General features: G+C 35.4%; 1 protein-coding gene across 6 annotated transcripts in view; it reads right to left on the bottom strand.

Annotated features, from left to right (window-relative positions):
* Positions 1-16,531, bottom strand: part of LOC113509956 (inverted formin-2) — a 133,915-nt gene that overhangs the window by 64,203 nt on the left and 53,181 nt on the right. The window lies entirely within an intron of this gene.

Raw genomic sequence — 16,531 nt, 5'->3', positions numbered from 1 at the left:
AACAGAGTATACTGTTTCGCCCATGATACCCCCCATGCGTTGCCATTCCTAAGGACTCAGGTGATATTCCTCTGTACCCAGTAAATTCACGCCATATCCCACCCTTCAAACCGAAACACAGCCATGCAAACACAACTGCTTCACGGTTGAAACACGAATTATCGACAGAGGTACAAAGCAATCGACTTTTCGTACAAAGTCTCCCTCTGGTAAACTGCAACATATACAAGGATTATATAACAGGAATGAATTATATACATTTTCAAACGACTTCAAAAAACAGCAAGTTCTGAATTTTGTTGCATTTATTTTTATATTTGTTACTTCATAACACTGTTAGTTGTAAAACGTTTTGGAAAATTCTTTTTTTATTATTATTATTTTTTTATATATATTCTTTAATGCACTAAAACATACAGTAACAACGATAAGTTAATAACAATGTTAGCAATGGCGAACTTATCTCTAAAAGAGATCTCTTCCAGTCAACCTAACGCAGTGGCATAGGAAGTAGTGAGTGGCCAGTAGTAGTGCAAGACAGAAATTAAAATAAATATTTACATAAATTATAAATAATTATATATATATATATATATATATATATATATACATATATGTATACACACATACATACACATACATATATACACATACATACATATATACACATAGTTGTGTCAAATTTAATCTGTTATTTAAATAAAGCAACTCGTATTCCAAATTGGACACTAGATTTATATTAAAAAAAAAATCTATAAAGAAATTATAATATAATTAAGTTTACTCGAATGTTTCTAATTGTTCCTCTAATCGTACATCTCAGAAACGACATGCTCCATTAATTTCAACAGTTCTGAATAGTCACGCGAACGGAATTGAACTTGTGACCAATTGGAGGCCATCGCCAGCCATTATCAGTACTTCCTTAACATTGGACAAAGGTTGAGCTCTTTTGAACATGGTAGATTTGCATATGTTTATTCAGAACTAGCGGCCCGTCCCGGTGTCGCACGGGTGAACATTTTTACATTTTAAAAAGTGGCCGTTAAAGCTGCACACGCGACGGAAGCTTAAAAATGGAGTAACTTCTCCCGTTTTCCCAACATTTCCCTTCACTGCTCTGCTCCTATTGATCGTAGCGTGATGAAAAGTATACTATAACCTGCTCAGGAGTATGAAGAATAATTGTGCCAAGTTTCGTTAAAATCCGTCAAGTAGTTAACAGACAGATAAAAATTTTACTGATTGCATTTTTGGCATCAGTATCGATCACTAATCACCCGCTGATAGTTATTTTGGAAATATATTTCATGTACAGAATTGACCTCTCTACAGATTTATTATAAGTATAGATTAGATGATAGTTTTATAATAAGTATGATCGATATTAAGAATTGATAAGCCAGTTCATCGATATTTTTGTATCTATGTATTCAATAGGGTTGTCAACTTTGATATTTAAATAAAATTTATTAATGTCCCACCTTTATATGAGTATTAGCAAACAACCAATATACGAGTAATATATATATATATATATATATATATATATATATATATATATATATATATATATATATTATAATATACAATTATTTATTACCAGGCTATTAAAATAAAAAAAAATCTTTAGATATGTAATATATATGTAAGTGTATTAAGGACTTTATGAAAACAGCAATAATTTGCTGAAGAAAATTACTATTTTTTATATTTTAGATGCAATGCGTAGTCTAATGTACTTGGATTTATATTCATTTTTTTTATACAACTTAGAAACTTGGCAAACAAGCTGACGGCCCACCTGATGGAAAGTGGTAACCTTTGCCTATAGACATGAGCAGTACCATGGACATAACAGAGTAAACTGTTTCGCCCATGATACCCCCATGCGTTGCCATTCCTGAAGACTCAGGTGTTATTCCTCTGTACCCTGTAAATTCACGCCATATCCCACCCTTCAAACCGAAACACAGCCATGCAAACACAACTGCTTCACGGTAGAAACACGAATGGAACAGAGGCAGCCAAACAATCGACTTTTGTACAAAGTCTCCCTCAGTTTTGTTGTTTTGTTCATCTCCCTCATTATTCTTAGAGGTTCTTTAAGCAGTTATATATCTCTTCATTTTCAAGTATAGCAATATTTTTTTTAATGTATAAAAACTTTATTAAACAAAATACTTTTTAGCGATATTTAAAACTTGATCTAAACATTAAAAAAAAAATTAATCAAGCAAGAATGAATGGAGATGTCGGTAGGGGCCGCCCTAGACGGACGTATGTCGACCAAACAGGCGACGTGCTGAAGAAGGGCCAAATTAAAAGTACCCGTAACCGGCGAGCGTGTATGAAAAGATTGATGAATGTGGAGGAAGCGAAAGAGGTTTGTTTAAATCGAAGCATTTGGCGTTCCATTGTTTCTGCCTACCCTAATGGGAGACAGGCGTGACAGATATGTATGTATATATGTATGTATGTAACTAAACTTTACTATACTATAATATATAGTTAATCAATAATTATTTCAGTATGAGTGACAACCCTAATTGTCACCTCATATTTTTATCTCCCTCATTAGCGGCATGCAATTATTAAACCTTGACTTTGAGCTTACGCATTTTTTAATCAGACCACAGATATGAGATATATGTATGTATGTATGTATGTGATGAAATAAACTATCAATTTTAAATAATACTCATACGCAGACGAATTCAGAATCTCAACTTTTTTTTTTGGTAATATAATATAATCGTAATAAATTAATTTTTTGCAATGAAACAAAAAATTAGTATTGGATTTTTTTTTTTTACTTGACTAGCATAATTAGAGTTTTATTTTTCTGTTCTTTTTTTTATACAACTTAGAATGGCAAACAAGCTGACGGTCCACCTGATGGAAAGTGGTAACCGTCGCCTATAGACATGAGCTGTACCATGGACATAGCAGAGTATACTGTTTCGCCTATGATACCCCCCATGCGTTGCCATTCTTGAGGACTCAGGTGTTATTCCTCTGTACCCTGTAAATTCACTGTCATATCCCACCCTACAAACCACAAACGAAACACAGCCATGCAAACATATATTTCAAATGTATATATATATATATATATATATATATATATATATATATATATATATATATATATATATATATATATATTCTTTATTGCATGTGTAAGTTACATATAAAATAATGTATTTATAAATGTTGTGAGCAAGGGTGGACTTCTCTCTGACAGAGATCTCTTCCAGTCAACCCAGTACAGTGAGAAAGCATTTCGTTAGCGGGCAGCTGAAGTGCTACAACTATTAACACATAAACAAATATCTCACTCGTATATTAGTGATGGAAATACTCCAAATTGTACCACACTACAACTTGGTATAAAGAGCGTGGTGATAATGCAAATCGCAACCTCCACGACGCGACGTTTAGGAGGCCATCGATGTACAAATATACGGAGGCCACGTTTCCGCGACATTTGTACCTCTAATTGTATATAAGTAGGTTATACATACATTTCTTTTATTCGCATATTATTCTCTATACAAAATGGAAAATATAATTATATTAAACGACTATTTATTATTATTTATTTATACAACTTAGAATGGCAAACAAGCTGACGGCCCACCTGATGGAAAGTGGTAACCGTCGCCTATAGACACGAGCAGTACCGTGGACATAACAGACTGTATTGTTTCGCCCATGATATTCCCAATGCGTTGCCATTCTTAAGGACTCGGATATTAAACCACCTAATATTATAAGGAGAAAGGATTTGATTTTTAATTTGTAATGGATAAACTCAAAAACTGGGGCGAGGGATCGTTAATAATGCGGACCACCAGTCCCATTGCTAGCAATATAGCCTATCAGGTTAACCTTCACATAGTTCCCATGGAAACCATCATGTTGAATTCCAGATGTATTAATCACGATGGGCTAACTGACTTGCTTTTTCATTCTCACCTGTCATTCTTCACTGGTGCCCCGCTACTCTACCAGTGTATATATACTCCAGCCGGGGTTATTATTCTATTAATAATCATTATTATCACCATTTCAGCCATTATCCGTCCACTGCTGGACCTCCCTCATACTATTCCATTATCATCCAATTAAAAAAAAATCTCTAAAACTACTAAACCAAATTTAAAAAATTCTTTCACCTACCAATAGCTACATTATCAACGAATACAATAGACTGTATTTAATTTAAAAAAATATCGTGCGTAGCCGGGTCGCGTCGCTAGTACTATATATGAGCGTAACCGAGCAAGCATGACCGTAATCACGGAATATTTGCCGTACCATGCAACAGGACATTTCATGCTGATCAGGCGCCACTCACGAGGGCGCTACGTTTTCTGCTCAATGAGGTAGTAGTGAGTTCCGAACTGGACTTTTTCCACTGTACTGCCACAGAGTTTCGCAGAGCGGTAACAAATTACGCAGAAATGCATTTTTAATATTTAATTTTTTATAGCATAATTAGATTTTTCCGAAAATTCTCGTCTCCCCTCCTAAGAAGAGGAGATGGCAAACTATCTCTCGGTAGCACAGTCAGCTACATTTCATCGCCCTAGGGAGAGAAACCGGCGTACAATGCGGGCAGTATCTAAGAGCACCGCTCACTGCATCTTTCCCGGGAGTGAGCCGCCTCGGAATCCCAACTCTGAGATTTTGTTCCAGACTAGTTGGGTGGGATAAGACCGTTCACCGACAAAACGATTGGAATGATTATTTTTCCAATATTGTATGTTTGATTTTTTTTAGTTTTCGGTGAGTGCTATGGTGAACCTGTAAAGCTCATCAAAAATATGTATATATATACAACAACAAAAACGAGTCTTCTCATTGCCCGCCAGATGGTGTGGGCGGGCGAGGTAGGGGCCTCGGGGTGTACCCCATTACCCCGGCTTCAACTCCGGAGGCAATAACCTCCGGGTGGAGGGAAAGGGATTGTTAGTAATGGAGACTGAGAATCCCATTGTTAGCAATATACCCAACCAGGTCGACCTCTTCGCGGTTCTCCCATGAAACTATCATGGTTAATTCCTGATGAATTCATTATGATGGGCTAACTGGCCTGTTTTCATTCTAATCGATCACCCTTCACTGGTGCTCCGCCAGCGTATCCCGTTAGCGCAGGCGGAGTTACCATACCATTTTCACCCATCAAAAAAAAACCTCCGGGTCACTAGGTTTTGAGCCAACATACACTGATGGTCTGTGTATGTCGGCGTGGCGTCTGTATATATATATATATATATATATATATATATATATATATATATATATATATATATATATATATATATATATATATATATATATAAATAACAACATGCGAGTAGGTACCACATGTTTGCTTGCAAGCACGTTTATAATCGCCCGGGCATACTACCGTTTACTAAATAAGGCACCGCTCTCCGCATGATGGCGGCGATACTGAATTAGTTTACTACCAGTAGTGCGAGTTACGATTATTTTTTTCCGGTTAATTTAATGTCTTGTAGTCATGAGAAAACTTGTATTAACAAACGATGCCGCAGCGAAGCTGTTCGGGCGGTTACGTGGCTCTGTGCACTAGACAGACATATAAACTATATGTAGGACTAATGGAACATTATTTAGAAACTACTGACAGAGTATGTATAAAAGTCTTTTGCATGGGTACCTCTGTCCCACTTGTATTTTTGCCGTATTATATATTCATTTTTTTTAATGGTTGAAAATGGCATGGTAACCCCGCCTGCGCTAACGGGATACGCTGGCGGAGCACCAGTGAAGGGTGATAGATGAGAATGAAAACAGGCCAGTTAGCCCATCATGATGAATTCATCAGGAATTAACCATGATAGTTTCCAGGGAGGACCGCGAGGAGGTCGACCTGGTTGGATATATTGCTAGCAATGGGATTCTCAGTCTCCATTACTAATAATCCCTTTCCCCCATGTAGTCGGCATTTGTAGAAAGAAACGCCTCAAAATCAAAAGTATAAAATAACTAGATAAGAATTTTCGATTACAAATCTTATGTTGAATATCTCTAAAATCCCTAATCAAATATCCGTCGATAGGTGACGCTGCTACAGAAAGTTGTACAAATATATAGGTCAATGACTCCTGTTATGCAATGGGGAGATTATGTTTGATAACAGATAACGTAATGCGGCGATAACGTGATCTTTGAACGTCAACGGGAAGTGGCTGGATGCAATATTCCATTACTCGTATTTGGGAGCTGGAAACCGTTAAATTTATAAGTGAAAAGATTTTAATTTTTTGTATGTCCGTCTGTCTATCTGTTTGTTTGTAATGAATATAATGAAAAACTATTTAAAAAAAAATCACCTATAAAAAGCTACATTGTCAACGAATAATATCGTCTATTAATTAATTAAAAAAAAAAAATCCCTCTACATGGAAATAATCCATCCTCACGCCTTAGAACCAGAATGGTCACGCACAGTGCAGTTTCAGAGTTGCTTCTTTCCGTGAACACTCAGGTTATGGAATGATGTTCCTGCTAAGGCTTTCGCTAGAGACGAGATTCTTCAAAAAGGGCGTTATTAAAGTTTCTTAAAGGTCAGCAACGCGCGTGTCATCCCTAGTGTTACAGGCGTCCATAAGCTACGGTAATCCGGTTTTTTTTATACAACTTAGAATGGCAAACAAGCTGACGGCCCACCTGATGGAAAGTGGTAACCGTCGCCTATAGACATGAGCAGTTACATGGACATAACAGAGTATACTGTTTCGCCCATGATACCCACCATGCGTTGCCATTCCTGAGGACTCAGGTGTTATTCCTCTGTATCCAGTAAATTCACGCCATATCCCACCGTTCAAACCGAAACACAGCCATGCACACACAACTGCTTCACGGTAGAAACACGAATGGAACAGAGGTGCCCAAGCAATCGACTTTTGTACAAAGTTTCCCTCTGGTAAAATCCCGTTTACCATCAGACGGATCGTATGTTGTTTTCCACTATAGCAGTATAAAAAACCTAGTGTAGTAAATTTGTCTATCAAAACTAATACAAAAGCTTGGAAGCATGTCTTCAGCCGCCCGCTAACGACATATTTTCTAACTGTATTGGGTTGACTGGAAGAGATCTCTGTCAGAGATAAGTCCACCCTTGCTCACAATATTTATAAATGCATTAACAATGTAATTTACAAGTGCAATAAAGAATATATACATATATAGAATATTAATTTGTCTCTCTATCTAGTTCTAGTATATTATATAATATAAAGAATCTAAGTTCATTATAATGTTTTTCTTTAAACAAGCACCTGTTTTATGGTGCAGTGTGTTTACTCAATGCACTGCATACAGGAAGTGTGAACATGTTATAATGAGCGCTTTGTCTATGCACTTGTTCGTATTATTCCGTTTCTGGCTCACTAGCTATATCCTGCAGTTTTATCTGTACATAAAAGATATATATATATATATATATATATATATAAACACAATGTGTATATATATATATATATATATATATATATATATATATATAACGTATAGACATGAGCAGTACCACGGACATAACAGAGTATACTGTTTCGCCCATGATACCCCCCATGCGTTGCCATTCTTGAGGACTCAGATGTTATTCCTCTGTACCCAGTAAATTTCACGCCATATCCCATCCTTCAAACCGAAACACAGCCATGCAAACACAACTGTTTCACGGTAAAAATACGAATGGGACAGAGGGACCCAAGCAAACGACTTTTGTACAAAGTCTCCCTCTGGTAAATGTATGTTACATATAAAGGCTGTATTTTTTTTACCGATCTAACAAAATGCAATTATTTCAACTTTCACCGGTTTCACTTCCCTCCCATCTGCTTAAGGAACAATAGAGACGTATTAAAAATTCATAACACCTTGTATGTAAAGTGTATGAGACAATACAAGTGGTTACGTACTTGCGCGTCTGTCCCACTGGCTGCCAATTGATTGTGTGCTAATATCAAATCGTTTGTTTTGAAGGTTGCCAAATGCGGGTAGGCGGCTGATGATTTTTTCTACAATTACCTTTGTGTTCCAAAGAGGTGATGATTTTAACCGACTGCCAAAAAGAGGGTAATGTGTTTTTCAATCAATAATTCATTTTCATACGTCACAAGTACATACAGCATCTAAAGTTGATGAATACATAGATTTTGGAAACAATTTTTTTTATAAAGACGTAAAATTTCTCCTAAGCCTATTTTAGCTATTGAACTGTTTTGTCTCTTTCTTGTTTTTTTTTTTTTTTGATGGGTGAAAATGGTATGGTAACCCCGCCTGCGCTAACGGGATACGCTGGCGGAGCACCAGTGAAGGGTGATAGATGAGAATGAAAACAGGCCAGTTGGCCCATCATGATGAATTTATCAGTAATTAACCATGATAGTTTCCAGGGGGAACCGCGAGCAGGTCGATCTGGTTGGGTATATTGCTAGCAATGGGATTCTCAGTCTCCATTACTAACAATCACTTTCCCCCTTTCTTTTGTATTGAAATCTCAATTTAAAGAAAGTAAGTGACAAAACAGTGTAATAGTTCAAATAGAATTGTAGGTTTTTAAAAAAATAAATAATAAAAAAGAAAATTAAGTCGTCATCACCATTTCAGCCTTTAACTGTCCACTGCCGGACATAAATCTCCCTCTTAGGGGGTTTCGCCAGTAGTTGCCATACTTGGCAGGCGGATTGGCAACCGCAGTTAGGCTTTAGAGATGTTTTAAGAGGAACGCTACTACCCATCCCTCGCCCTCCCTTAGTCGCCTTAGTGGGCCGTCAGCTTGTTTGCCACTCTAAGTTGTATAAAAAAAAATATCTTTTATGTATGAGTGGGCTACAGTCACAATTTAACTGCTGATGCGTTTAAAAAGAATTCAGAAATAGTTGAAACGTATTATACTTGCACGGTGTATACGTTCTATTATTATTAAACTAAACAAGTTGTTATCGCATTAATGGATTATCGATGATAGATTAAAATGTAATAATTTATTCAAGAGCATTCCTATATTGTGTCGGACGTGTGTGATATCACGAATTCATTAAATAATAACACGAGCGGCCCAGCTAGTGGCCGGTGCGTTATGTGTAGTTGTTGTTGCGCAACAAAAACACGCCGGGTCAAGGTCACGTCGATCGATAAAGTCAGTATATATATTTATTTTATTTTATTTTATTTATAAAAGACACACCAACAATATGCTCACAATAATTAAGTAGACAATATAACTACAATGTTATTAGTAAGTAAAAGAGAACAACTACTATTACAAAATGCTTAAATCTAAGTTAGAACAAAAAAAAATCTCACTCCTCACTACCAAGCTTAAGGCTATATGAACATATCAATTAAAGGTGTATACAGCTCTCACAGATAAGCGTCAATGTACACTAACTAACAATTATACAATTAGAAAAGACCTAACTACCAATCCATATTATTAATAAGTCTAGTAAACTGCACCAAAGAATTACCAATATATTATATAGTATACCTACAATATAGTAGATACTCCCTTCTTCTATCCCGTGTGCTCCCAGTATAGACTAGGCCACCACTTCCTTTCCTGTGGGTGTCGTAAGAGGCGATTAAAGGAACCTAATGGTAGAGGGATGAGCAGCAACCTCCAATTTAATACATACCTAAAAACCTAACTGCGGTTGCCAACCCGCCTGCCAAGTGTGGCAACTACTGGCAAAACTCCCTCTATGGGAAAGGCTTATGTTCAGCAGTGGACAGGCATATAATACAATGATTAATATATATATACTTTACCAGAGGGAGACTTTGTACAAAAGTCAATTGCTTGGGTACCTCTGTCCCATTCGTGTTTCAACCGTGAAGCAATTGTGTTTGCAGCGTTGTGTTTCGGATTGAAGGGTGGGATATGGCGTGAATTTACTGGATACAGAGGAATAACACCTGAGTCCTCAGGAATGGCAACGCATGGGGGGTATCATGGGCGAGACAGTATACTCTGTTATGTCTATGGTACTGCTCGTGTCTATAGGCGACAGTTACCACTTTCCATCAGATGGGCCGTCAGCTTGTTTGCCATTCTAAGTTGTATAAAAAAAAACTATATTAATATATATGTTTATTTAACGAATGTTTGTATGTATGTAATTTACCATCTTATACTAAAATATAAATAAATTTATTTTTTAAACCACCATCGAGCGTCTCTTCCATCCTAAAAGTTGACTAGTAGAGAATGTCTGTAGCATTAAGTCCACTTTTTCTACCACATTTTATTAGCCAATAAAGTTTTTTTTTAATGGATGATAATGGAATGGTAACCCCGCCCGCGCTATCGGTATACACTGGCGGGGCACCAGTGGAAGATGATAGGTGAGAATGAATGCAGGTCATTTGCCCCGCCATGGTGAATTCGACAAAAATTAATCATGATGGTTTCCTGGGGGAACTACTTGGAGGTTGATCTGAGAGGGTTTTTTTTAATGCGTGATAATGGAATGGTGACCACGCCTGCGCTATCGGTATACACCGGCGTGGCACCAGTGAGGGATAATAGGTGAGGATGAAGCAGGTGAATTAGCCTATCATAACGAATTCAACAAGAATTGTTCACGATAGGTTTCCAGAGGGAACGGCGTGGAGATCAACCTGAGAGAGTTTTTTTAATTCGTGATAATGAAATGGTAACCCCATCCGCACTATCGATATACACTGGCGGGGCACCAGTGAAGGATGATAGGTGAGGATGAAGCAGGTCAGTTAGTCCATCGTGACGAATTCAACAAGAATTGTTCACAATGGTTTCCAGGGGGAAACACGTGGAGGTTGACCTGAAAATGTATATTGCTAGCAAAGGGCCTATTAGACCTAATTACTAACAATCCCTTACCCCCCGGTGGGTGAAGTTTAAATAAATAAATAAATAATATTACTTTACATATGATTGCGTAAAACAAACTGCAATTATAATAATAGAAAGCAGGACAATAGAAGGGCGTAACTCTATTGTAATGGATGCAGTGCGCGCGCGCAACTGTAAACTGATGCGTTTTTAAATTGCCCTGAGTGAGAGCTTAGAACGTAGGGCTGGCAAAAGTATTTTTATTGTTTTTTTTTTTTATATTATTTTTATATCTTTATTATTTTTATATTATTCTAAATTAAATAAAAATATATATATATATAATTTAATTAATAAATTATTTATCGAGAAACATCATTATTACTTTTAGCTTTTTATTAAAGCCACCTTCTTTTGGTAACTGCACAATTATTTATTTACTCTTTATTGCACCATTTAAAGAATAATACAAATACATTTATATATATATATATATATATTATATATTAAAATAGTAAATATATAAATTATATATTTACTATTTTAATCTTTCAAAGAGTATCTATCTATCTATCTTATGAAGTACAAAATGCGGTCATGTGATTAAAGCTATCTTTTTCCAGACAACCTTTGTGTAAAAGAGAAAAGAAAAATTTAAAAGAAATCTGTCTCTGTACTCTATTTATAGGTATATTTTATGCGCAATAAAGCGCTTGTTATTATTACTAATTTAATTATTAATAAAATAATCAGCCATTAATTTTCCACTACTAAATTTAATTCATACATTGCCAATTGCCAATAAAATTATAGTTACCAGATATGAAATAATATAAATAATAATAAAATAATGTTTATATTATTTCATTTGATAAATAAACAATTATTTAAAAAAAATATCAATAAATGCCAATAACCAACGAAATTATTATAAAACATTTTTAATAATTAAGTAAATAAAATTAAAATAACCGATTTAAAAAATGAAAAGGTTCTAAATTGGACTATAATTTTTTTAATGTGTATATTAGGATCACGATATTTTCGCCGACAGGATTATTCGTTTACAAATTTCATCGTGAACATAAAATTTTAAATTTCTTATGCATTAAAGATATATAATTAGGCATGCGATTCGCCTGATAACACGCGGTCACCGCAGCCTATGACCGTTTGCAACATTCACGCGGTGCTGACCTTTTTAACATGAAGATATTGAGTCAAGTGTCTTACTTTTACTTTACTTTTTAAAAGTACACGAATATTACACTAAAATGTCCCTCCAAATGTATATAAAAATATAAATACACACTATTACTGTTATTTTAATAAACAAAGAGAATAAATAAAGAGGTTTCTTCAGGGTCGGCAACGCGCGCGTAATACCCCTGGTATTGCAGGCGTTCATAGGCTACGGTAACCGCTTACCGATTACGGTGGGCCGTATGCTTGTTTGCCACCTCAGTGGTATAAAAAACCTATATAGGTACAGAAAAATAAATCATGTCATGTTTGACAATCTAGTGAGGGTTTACTGAAAACATATTGCGTTTTAACAAATTATATAATACTATAATAAAATATAAAAAAAATATACAAAATTTTTAAGAGACAACCCTATAACTTCCTATGAGGCGTGTCGAAGTGGCAGTTAGCTTCCTGTGTGTCAAATCAATCAATAATAGCACCTATGCACTTAGAATAAGGGGTCAAAGAATCGACTGTCACTTGAAAAACTTAGATTAAATAAATATGATACATGTGTGTTAGACAATAAAGTTGGATTTGTATAAAATTAAACAAATTGTCCATAGATGAGGTCATTAGAGCAGTATAGTAGTTACAATCGTAACATTCAATCAAACAATTATAATAACATGTCTATTGTTCGACTTTATCAACATGTTTGGAATAGATAGATACTCTTTATTGTTTCCTCCAAAAGATTACAATAGTAAACTTATTATAAATATAAACAATTACAAGAAATAATCACAATGAGAAAACAATGGACGACCTTATCGCTAAGAGCGATCTCTTCCAGGCAACCTTTGGATGGAGAGGAGTAATTATAAACAGTTTGTGGGAATTCACTATATTGCTAGGCAATACTTCTTTGATTTTATCATATGTACCTAGTCATTTTTTTTTTCTTTGTAAATTTTTTTTCATATAAAGATAAGGTATTTGAATAAATTTGTTATATTTTTACAGCTCTTTAGCCTCATGTAAGCCATTAGGGGCCTGAGGCCATCCCGTACATCTATAAATTCATCATCTTTCTCATCATCATTGTGCTTGTCAGCCGATAACTGTCCACTGTTAAATATATAACCCCTATTAGATGGTTTTTGCCTGTAATTGCCACGTTTGGCAGGCAAATTGGCAACCGCAGTTAGGTTTTGGTGATATTTTAAAAAGGACGTCGCTTCTCTTCACTCAACTATGAAGTTAAGGGAGTTTTAGTCGCCTCTTAAGACACTCACGGGAAAGGAAGGGGTGGCCCATTCTGTATCAGGGCAACACTTCAAATCATCAGCAAATCATCAGTTTCATCAGCATACAGTCATATTTTCTTTTGTCACAATTGGTTCTATTTACCATACAACGACATAACAACCTCTGCATCATGAACTGTCGATTTGACCTACTTTCTTAAAGAGCACTTGTTCATAATTGCGTTCAATAAAGCGTTGATACCACTTTTTTTTTAATAATAATAAAAAACAAAGATGAAAGATTTTATTAGATTTTTGTGTTTAGAATTTTTGTATTACAGTTGTGTGTTAGTGAAAGGTCAGTGGACTCATCGGGGTGAATTCATCATGAATTTATCACGATCTGTTCCAGAAAGAATCACGTCAAGACGATCTTACTTAGTACGCTATATTGCTAGCAATGCTAACAATTTCTATCTCTTTTTTCCAACTTTGCCTCGTTATAGCATTTATATGGTATACAATTTCTCAACACAAATCAGTGAATCAATTAAAAATATAGTTTATTTATAACTCTATGTATATAAGGTTCTACCAAATTGTCTGCATTCCCTTTAAAGGGACACAGTATTACACATATACGTTACGATAATGATAGAATAAAATTTTACCAGAGGGAGATTTCGTACAAAAGTCAATTGCTTGGGTACCTCTGTCTCATTCGTGTTTCTACCGTGTAGCAGTTGTGTTTGCATGGCTGTGTTTCGATTTGAAGGGTAGGATATGGCGTGAATTTACAGGGTACAGAGGAATAACACCTGAGTCCTCAGGAATGGCAACGCATGGGGGGTATCATGGGCGAAACAGTATACGCTGTTATGTCCATGGTACGGCTCATGTCTATAGGCGACGGTTACCACTTTTCGTCAGGTGGGCCGTAAGCTTGTATGCCATTCTAAGTTGTATAAAAAAACAAGAATTTTAATAATCCAATGTCATATGACGCTTTGTTTATTAATAAAAAATATCACTCACTATTTTCCCTGTAAGTTTGCGTAAAATGGCATAATAAAATTTATGAATAAACAAGGATAATTATTTGTAAAATATACTGGGTCAAGATCATTGCGGTTACAAAACTGAATATACATTTAATTTCTAAGTAATTAAGTTAACTTGTTTGTTAACTTTCCATTAATAAACATATACGTATTTGAATTCAAAAGGTTATGTGACTTACCTACTAAGAATACGTTATCATTCACCACTGTTCTTCATGTTTATAATAGATTAAAATGTGTTTTCACCAGTGAAGGGTGATAGATGAGAATGAAAACAGGCAAATTAGCCCATCATAATGAATTCATCAGAAATTAACCATGATAGTTTCAAGAAGACCACGCGGACGATCGCCTATATTGCGATGGTTCTCACCTCCATTACTAACCGCCCCCCACTTACGTTATCATTCACCAGTGCTCTTCATGTTTATAATAGATTAAAATGTATTTTCTCTAGATCCGTGTTTTTCAAAAATGGAATAACATCATAAGAGATGAGCATGACAGACACCTGTGACAAGTTCACCTTCAGTAATGAAGAGGACGAAGAGAGAGAGAGAGTCCCCAAAACAATCCACTCCCAATCAGCATTTAAAAAGTTAAGAAGAAAAAAAAAAAAAATATAAAAATGAAAAAACATAAAGTACCTAAAAGCAGGAATAGAACTTTTTATTTTGAAGGATTTGGCTTTTTATTTATTTTTTATTAAATATTATATTCCAAAATTTTTGCGTAAGAGAGTAATACATCTTAATTTGCGCGTACAGCGCGGTTTCAAAGATGTTTTCTCCCACGAACAATCAGGTTATGGAATGAGCTCCTTACCGAGGTTTTCCCAAGAGATTACAGCACGGGGTTCTTCAAAAGGGGGGTAAAGAGGTTTCTTCGGGGTCGGCAACGCGCGCGTAATAACCTCTGGTATTGCAGACGTTCATAGGCTACGATAACCACTTACCATCAGGTGGGCCGTATGCTTGTTTGCCACCACAGTGGTATAAAAAAAACTCTCACGTTAATAATAATATTAAGATATATAGATAAGAAACCTTTAACAACACATTCATTTGCAAATCGAGTGGGCAGACATAACAATAATATTGACTGGCACGTCTAAACAACGGCGGTTTCACTTGAAATATCTTTTTTATAAACATAGGCTCATTCGGGTCACGGGGTCAGTGTGTGTCAACGTGCGCACAGACGGACAGGCTTTCCCGGTCTACGTATATGTTTCTCTTACTATTGTTCCTTCGAATTTTATTTTGTATATTGACGGTAAACGGATATTTTCGAAATTGGAAAAATGATATTGACTTTTTTAATAATTAACAAATCGCGACATATTATTTTATAAAAAAAAATTATTTCCCCTAAATTTGTTGTTCTCATATTTTTTTTTTACTTTTGGAAATTATTTATTGATTAAGAAAGGAGCCTATATTAAAAATGTCTTATTTATTTCCCTATTCCAATCCTATCAGCCTTTAACTATCCACTGCTGTAAATACTGTCAAAACCCCCCAATAGGGGAGCCAATGGGAAGTTTTGCCAATAGTTGCCACGCTTGGCAGGCGGATTGGCAACAGCAGTTAGGCTTTAGAGATGTTTGAGGGACGCTGCTGCTCATCCTTCGCCCTCCTTAGTCGGCTCTTACGAAAAGGAAGGGGTGGCCTATTCTATGCCGGGACCTTACTCCTCCAAAAATTTAGACGAGGCTTTGCTAGACCAGCCAGAACAATTGGCTTAGTAGACACTATAGTATTTAATACATATAGATTTAGATTATATAAATGTGTGACTACCAGTGTCACCATACAAATGCTTCGCCATTATTTTAAAATTGTGTCCCACAAAAAAAAATCAACTTCAATTGTAATTAAACCAGTTATTTTGATCTAAAAACTAAACAATTTTGATAAAAATTTTATGGAATCAATCTGTAATTATATCCTTTCGGATAAAAAAAGAATTATCCAAATCGGTTTACAATTAACCGAGTTATGAGGTAATAAACGTAAAGAAAAAATACAACCGATTTGAGAATCCACTTGTTTTTGAAATATCTTGAAAACAAGTCATTTTTTTTATTTATATATATCTACATGAATAGGTTACTTACAGCATGGTTAAAAAATAAAAAAAACCCTCCTGCCAAGCGTGGCAACTACTGG

This window comes from Galleria mellonella, unplaced genomic scaffold (genome assembly GCF_026898425.1).
Source record: "Galleria mellonella isolate WM207_F2 unplaced genomic scaffold, CSIRO_AGI_GalMel_v1 utg257, whole genome shotgun sequence".
In the NCBI taxonomy this organism is placed as follows: domain Eukaryota; kingdom Metazoa; phylum Arthropoda; class Insecta; order Lepidoptera; family Pyralidae; genus Galleria; species Galleria mellonella.
The sequence above is the reverse complement of the archived record's forward strand: the minus strand, read 5'-3'. Positions and strand labels throughout refer to the sequence as shown.